The following is an 8485-nucleotide window of genomic DNA, read 5'->3' on the forward strand; positions in this document are numbered from 1 at the left end:
TTTGATGTGACGTTACAAGCCACTCTACTGCTTTATTGAATATAATCATGATTGAAATGCTGATATATTAAAGGTGATTCCTCTTGATTTATGCACATGTCTGTTGATTCTAAGTAATTAACTTATATGGACTGTCTGTTGTTACAAGACCCTAAGAGGACGGAATAAAATTCTAGCCTCCTTCACCTGCCTGTCTGGGGGCATTGGCGTAAGTTGTCAGGGGGAGGTCGATTCGCGATTTTTAACTGAGAACACGCCGGGAAGGAAACTAGAACGCTAAAGAAAAAAGGCCGGGAAATGAATATATGCCAGGAAGCTTGTTCTCGCCCCCTGAGAGCCTGTGAGATTTCGGCTGTATCAAAGCCCCATTAAAACACATATAGCCATTTGGTAGATCTATGGATGTGCGAACTTCCTACTACGAACTTCCCGTCATTAACGCTACCAGCGATGGCAGCCTGCAGCCCGGCTCACGCCCCGTCGCGCGATGACTTGCATCTTTCTTTGTAACGGTCGTCTGGGGGCGAGTACAAGCTTCCCGGCATATATTCCTTTCCCGGCATTTTTCCTTTCGCGACATATTTATTTCAATTAAACTTTAAATTAACGTTAGATTTTGAAGAAATATTAGCCAATGATGAATGACGAAGCAATTTACTTTAAAACTGGAGTATCAAGTGATATCAGCCGTATTATTTTGATAGAAAAACGTGGAAATACTGAGATTTACTTGTATCCGAATGTTGGTGAATACATACAACTTGTACGTATTCACCAACATTTACAACTCAATATCTCAATACACTAGAGTGTAATATTAGCTTTTTCCAGCTAATACGAGAACAGGTTTGCGCGTGAGTAATTTATGTGCGGGAATTAACATAAAAATCAAAATCGACATTCAAAAACACTTCTGAAGACCTGCCAAAGAAATGACTCTTGCATTATCATCCCAATTGAAGATTGAATCTTTAAAAAGTAGTAACCTCCGTGCGAGAAATGACTCTTCTTGTGGCAACTTCAATTCGGTGGACCAGTTCAATATTAAACCCTTCTACTCAAAAATTGACTTTTGCATTTTTTTGAGCCTTAGTCCAAAATTTATTTATTTTTTCATATGAATTACCCGCACTATGCGAGAATAGACTCTTTCATTGGCATTCGCATGTTAAATGAAGCTATAGAGCAAGACTTGACTTTAATCTCAGGACAAACTTATTGTGGAAACAAAAATTGATATAAAATGGAATTGCTCAGAATGGTCCATTTCAACTGTGAACATTTGTTGTAGGTGAACTTAGTACACATTGGGAATTCCTATATCTCTTAGTTTTGCATTTTATAGATTTAGCTTCTGAGAGTATCTTGTATTTCTGCCACGGAATTACAATACTATGGATGGAAGGAGTTACGGGTTGAGTTTGTGTACCGCTCTTTTATACTGGAGGCGGGGCTTGGCGAGGCTGGCGTCTGGACTAGCCTAGGGTCACTTGCTCTCACCACGTGATCCCGGACCGTCCGGACGTGATCGTAACACTTGCTACACTCTCTTGGGTCTTTAGCTATCACATTGACTGCTCAGTCAAATAAATGGTTTAGGGGCACCACAGGTCACCCGAAGCCTGCAGCTGGATCAATGGACAGGGGCCAAACTTCCGAATTATCTTCAACTTCCCAAAGGAGTTGTTGGGTAAATTTTCCCACAATCACAAATTGGAGGGGGTCGTTTCAAAGAACGGCGGAAATTTATACAAATGCAAAATGACTGTGATTGAAGGAAATATTGGAATTTACACAAATGCAAATATGACGTCTGTGATTGACGTTAGACACATGCATTCATGACAATTGTCATTCCAAGAAACCTGCGAATTTAAACACATGTAAGTACATTTGTATAACAATTATGAATAAAAAAAGGTGGACATTTAGGCACATACAGTTATATATAACTACAGAAGTAGATATTCTATCATGATGTTAAATGGTATACAGTATAACATGGTAGGTAATAACGTATATGGAATAGCATACATTTAATCTAATTGTACTTATCTAATTTGTCAATAGAAAGAGAAATAGAGGTATATTTATATGATATTGTACATACCAACGTGACTGATTCTATCTACAGGGCTGTCTCTTGATGTTCTCGCAGAATACAGAAATTGGCCACGGGATTTTAAAAACTTATTATTTGCTGTGTTACGTAATAAAATGAAAAACGACAGGTCAAAGTACCCAAACGTTTGGAAAAAATATATATCTGTGAGATCCAATCAGTTAGTTGACAGCTTTGAATGTACTCACACCTGTAGACTGACCTCTGTAACCTATGCTCTGAAACAAATACGACACTTTCAAAGGCTAGATTAAAGCCAATTTCTACATATTGTATCTGTGCAACTTTAATCAACATAATACGGTAGAAGTGACCCCCGTAATTCCAACCATGGGTTGCGGATACTACAGTAGTTTAAGTTTAAGTGCTAATCTGGCCGTGTTGGTATTTATGTTCCCATGGCACTATGGCCAGGAAGCGTAAACACACCTTTGAGGGAATACAAGTCCCAAAGCTCAGAGCTTTCCCACGGATACATTACAGGTCGGTCGCAGCCAAGCCTGATCTCATTGAACAGCTGTGTCTTTTCATAGGCTACACCTGCCTTGGGGTGCTTGATTGACGGGACATGTGCGTGACCGGTGCATGAACCCCAGAGTTGACCCCGGGGTCGTCACGCTGAGGACTGCGTTCAGGCGAAGTAATCTTGCAATAACATCTTAGGCACGTAATGTGTCATTCAACCGGTCACTGTAGTTTTCCGCCTTGACAAATAAAATTTTGCATAGTCATTAATATTAATTGTATTTACATCGTTTTTACCGAATCACGGTCGAGAAATTTGCATATACTAGCCAAATTTCTGTGTGTAGGCGGGACTCAAACAGTTACAGAATAACACAGACCAACTCCTCGGTTCCAGGGGGCGACCTGCCCGAAGAAAACTCTACAACAGACCTGGGAACCCCCTGAGTTAGAGTCTCCGCGCGATGAAATTTATAGAGATCAGGGTAGCATCCAGGCTACCAGTCTCTGGGAGTTCTTCCACATTTATTTTGGGAATTGTACCGCTGAGGAGTCCGCTGTAGCTCCTAGACTTTTTCATAGAGTCTAGAGACGTGTTGCCGCCCGTCGGATCACCACAATATGTTTTGTGCCGGAAGTAAACAGGCAAGGACAGTACTTCTAAAAATTTGGGCAGAAAACGAGGTAGGTGTTGTTTTTTTTAATGTGACTGTGTTCGACTAACGCCGGCGGCATATGTCCATAAAAGGACCCAGTCGGACAGTTTGGGGGGAACGAAAAGTACGTTACAAATGATAACAAGAACAAAAAACGAGCAAACTCCAATTCCCTTGTAAAAAAAACTTAAGGTATGTATGGATATGATCAACGTTAATAGGTACGTTTTCATTATGGTGGCTATCATGCCGATGCAACATTCGTAATTTCTCTTCTTTTGGGCTGTTTAATTTTTTTTAAATTTGTGGGTTCGACATCTCTCACGCACCCCGGCCATCAAGCACTAATCTGAAGGGGCTATTGTTTGTTGTCCGTAATCTGGGACGTTGTCCGTATCTGGGACGCAATGTAACCATATCCACATTCCAGATGTTTCACGTCGAGTTTGCGTGGGGTTGTGCAATATACAGATCAGATTGTGTTAGAACTATGGTGTTTTTCTATGTTTCGAGAATATGTTCACGCTTTCAAGTTTGGTGCAATTCCTTTTTTTTGTACATTTCAACTCAGCAGACACGAGGTTGGGGCTGCAGGTGGGTTAAAACCAGGTGCAGGATGATGGGACGACGAGGAGCGGAGATCAGATTAAGCTACCGGTGGTCGACAAGGCAAGTCCGAGGAACCGGTCGCCGACGTAGCCAGGAAGCCATAGTTCCAACAGCCTCTACACAATTCCCCATCTCCAGAGCTGACGCCACCCCAAGGAAAGCATGAAGGTGGGTTTCACCCGTATCATTGTTAGCTTAATGCAAATTTTAAGACCTGCTTCCAATACCATATTCTGCACGCCCCACGTGGTGAACAAACCTTGAGGCAGACGCTTCGGTAAATTTTAAAGTTTTTCTCGTTGTATTTTAGGTACCGCTTTTATTGCCACATTTTGTCCGCTCCACATGGTGAACGTCATAATTCCATTCGTCGAAAATCCCTATAAAGGCAGGTCTGACATTCTTTGCCAACTTTTTAAAAACAATAAAACACAATGGGGTCACAGGGCATATATATATATATATATATATAACTTTGTTGGTAGCGTCACTGTTTACCCGTAATTTTGCTATTCAAAACAACGATTTACTTTCTCAAATTACGTCTTTTTCAAACATCAGACACACTTGCACGAGTTAGCATCGGCAGTCACATTCCATCTGTGCACTATCGGTAGCTGCGATCAAAATATTGTTGGGCCTAGGGTTCTAGACAAATATACTCAGAATTGCATGGAATAAATACTTGTTCAAATGACGTCAAACGTGGTGAAAATTACACGCGGCAAGGAAAGTGTTCATTTTCTGACCATTGAAGGTACCTGGTGTGCTTGTATGACAACCGTCGAAAAGGAAAGGCCTATACTAGTTTTATACAGCTAGTAATTTCTAAGTATGTAAGATTCATTCATTAACGGATCATCAGGGTTTTAACCAGTAGATAAAAAGGTAGCAGATGCAAGTTAAAAGACTGGCTCGTTAAAAATAATAATGTACACAAAAATGTTTAAACGTTTCCAGTACACCAAGAGTTCTGATCGAACATGTCCGTGACTCATCGTGATTCACCGTTAACGCGTTAATTTGACGTTCTGGTCAGGTCTAATTATCGCAAGTGTTCTGATACGTGTATGTAAAGGGTTAGTGTGTGACCACAATCGTTTCCCTCTCATAGCAAAGAAAATGGAATGTAAATAATATAACGAACTGTCCCTTAAAATGTTTGAGTTGTCAGAAGAGCGCAGTTGGTAGTTTCAATTACAGAGAATCACGTCGCAGCTTACTACGGGTCACTAAGTCGTCACCCACCTGTCAGTTAGCCACACAGCTGCATCGGGATTATGTTTCTCACAGGGAAGGTTAATAACAGTGACATTAAGGGCGTGTGAACAGCTCAGGTCAGCTAGTGTAGTTTATAAACAATCAACTTGCATGCCACACTGTACAGTAGAGTTACGTGTAATTTGTTAGCATTTACAGTTACGCTGCCCTGTCATATCACATGTCAACGCACTAGAATACCCTCAAAAACGTATTACTATAACGCCTGTGCACATGTGTATTTCTTCACTCATGTTATTACCTGCATGTATGCAGGTATGGTTTTGATGCTGGTGGGAACTTTTCGGTAGCCGGGGATGTAGGGCGCTGTATCTCGTGAACGGATGGTGCGAGCACGACGATTTTTGGTACGTGGGTTGGGGGTGGTAGCCTAACACTCAGGTTTGATTTTGGGCCTCCTGGCGTTTGAACTTGACATTGAAGGTGGCATTTTTGGTGTTTTTGGGGCACTTTTGGCGCTGTGTGTCCGGAACGATACGCGCGATTGCGACGATTTTTGGTGCATGGGTGGGGGGTTGTTGCCTGTTGCCTAGGATTGACTTTGGGCCTTGTCGCGTTTGAACTTGACCCGGCAGGTCGAATTTTGTGTCCGAGAGGGGTGTTTCCGGAGTTATATCTTCTGAACGGCTGGTGCTGGCGCGATGATATTTGGCACATGTGTCGGCGGTGGCTGAATAATGCTCAATTTTGATTTTGGCGCCCTTGGTGCTTGAACTTGACATTTTAGGTTACCTTTTGTGCGGGCACGGGGCGTGCGCTGTATCTCCGGAACGCAAGGTACCATTGTGTTGCTATTTGGTACGTGAGTTGTTTGTGGTGTCCTGGTGGTCAGGTTTGATTTTGGGCCTCCTAGTGCTTGAACTTGATACTGTATAGGTTGATCCTGTTTTTGTGTGGTTGGGGCATCCTCCCAATATCTGCTTGGTTTTAAAAACAGATTATGGTTGGGTGTAGAACCATCATCTGGCCTGGGCCACCTTCAATGTATCAGGTTACTTAGTGGCACTGACAGTTTGCCAGATGACGGGAGTGTACAAGATTATATATCTGTTGGTCAGGTATAATTGGAGTTTGCTTATTACTCTTTGTGGTGTTTCTAGAGTTGTATAGTACTGAGTTTTAAGTTTCGGTACAAGTTCCTTTACCCTGTTGGCAATCATGGTTGAACTTGAACTTAAACAGAAGAAGATGCAATTTTCTAATGTGGAGGAGAACTGTATAGAGTGTGGGCATAAGAGAAAGGTATGTGTATGATTTGTCCTGTGTTTCTTTTTGTTTCTTTGGTAATGCCATTTCCATACTGTATACAGGTAATTTGTTGTTTTGGGCTAGTCATATTCGCTTGGTTTTTGGGCCTGCTTAATCTATGGTACAGGCAGGGTTAAGTGGTGGAGGCTTAGCTTTGTTCTGTTTTAAATTCAGTATCGTTGGTTGCATTTTGTCGCGGCAAATATATGATGAAATTCCCCTTCTAAGCAACTGCTCATTGGTTTGCGGGGATGTTTGCTGGGTGTTTGCTCTGACTACAACAGCTTCTGAACTTTTCAAAGCTTCCATTGCCAGTATACGTAGTCTGTGTAACACAAACTCCGCTGTCCAGGGCTGTAACTGGCCCCTCCCCGCGGGCCGGCGGATGTTTGGCGGGCTGCTATAAGCGAGATTTAATCAGGCTACATTGCCAGCAGCTTGCCATCTATAAATGGGATTGACAAGGACATTTTTCATAGTAAATTATGCTGTTAAATTTGGCTTAGATACTACAGGAGATTTAGGTTTGGGTTGGATGGATTGAATGAAAATATCATACCACCCTGGGGACTAACTGTTGCTGCTGCATGGGGGCTACCACTATTCATATTGTCTAATGTCTATGGAACTACAGATAAAAGTATCATTGGTCAAATTATGCAAGTAACATTCCGATGTCAAGTGAATAACACCCCAGAAATAAATCTTTAATGAATATCATTGGAAGAACACAAACCAAGGAGACTTAGCAGCTGCATTAGGTCAGTACATTGAAATAGGAAGATATTAGTATATCATGTGACAGAGTAACTACATGTGCATGGGCCATCTGAGACAAAAAAAGGTAGCGTCTCAACAACTTCAAAGTACTGTGGTTGGTTACATACTTAAGAAATCCAAAATAAGTAATGTTCATCCATGTCCAAACTTACAAATTCAGAAAATGGAATTTCAGAGTCAGACTTTTGCATGGTGCACAACCAACACGGTAAAAAGCTCATTTTTCCAACCACGTACCACAGACAAAAAGGCAAAAATACCCAATAGGTCTACAGAAACCCAATACATTTCATGCAGGCCTGAGGTCTACGAACTCTTGTTATGCGTAGTTTTGTCTGCTAGCCAAATTTTCTCACCACAATGCAGGAAATAGCGTTTCAAGGGGTCAATAGTTCAAACTGTTCCCGGGGAGAATACCCTCAGTCCCACTTGTCACGCCTTCCATGATGCACATGCTGAAAATTCGGCCAATAATATTTCGCCCAAACCTTAAAAGTAAGAAATTCACTGCCGCCGCCTCTGAAAAATGTTCGTCGTCACTTCCAAACAACATAAAATTAATACTTTGATGCAGAACTAGCTAACTTAAGATAGTTGAATCCAACTCTAAGTGTTGAAGTAAGCCTCACGAGGTAACGTAATTCGTAATACATTAGTATCATTCGCGTGCAATACCCTGTACAAGGAAACTAATATAGTATGTTACACAAAATCGCACAATCACGTGAATGGAATGTTTGGAGAATATGTCTTGTGTGATTCTTTTATTTTTTTCTTGTCAAATTGGCAGACGTGAGGTCAGGGCTATAGGATGGGTTGAAACCAGGAGTAGGATGATCATGAAAAAAGGGACGACTAAGAGCGGAGATGAGATGAAGCGACAGGTGGTTGACAAGTCACGCCTGGCCGAGGAACTGGTCATTCAAACAGGAATATTCTTGAGAGACATTTCAATGTTTTAAAAGCCTAACGAAGCACTTTTGTATGGAACAGTTAGGTTTCCGTACAAATCAAGAATAAATTTTGCTTCTCCAACGTTCTTTGCGGATAAGCCTCAACACGATATTTTCGCGAACAGAACATCTGGGTAAACAATCAACAGTAGTTCAAAATCGGTAATAATGATCTGGGTGAAACCCACCTTCATATTTTCGCTGGCACGATGTTGGTCCTGGAGTTGTTCTGTGGCTTCCTTCTGGTTAGCTATTAGGTCGGCGGTTTGTTCAAAGCGGCCAGATCCTCGGCCAGGCGTGACTTGTCAACCACCTGTCGCTTCATCTCATCTCTGTACTTCGTCGTCCCTTTTTTTCATGATCATCCTGCT

The sequence above is a fragment of the Branchiostoma floridae genome, chromosome 6 (assembly GCF_000003815.2).
Source record: "Branchiostoma floridae strain S238N-H82 chromosome 6, Bfl_VNyyK, whole genome shotgun sequence".
NCBI classification, from domain to species: domain Eukaryota; kingdom Metazoa; phylum Chordata; class Leptocardii; order Amphioxiformes; family Branchiostomatidae; genus Branchiostoma; species Branchiostoma floridae.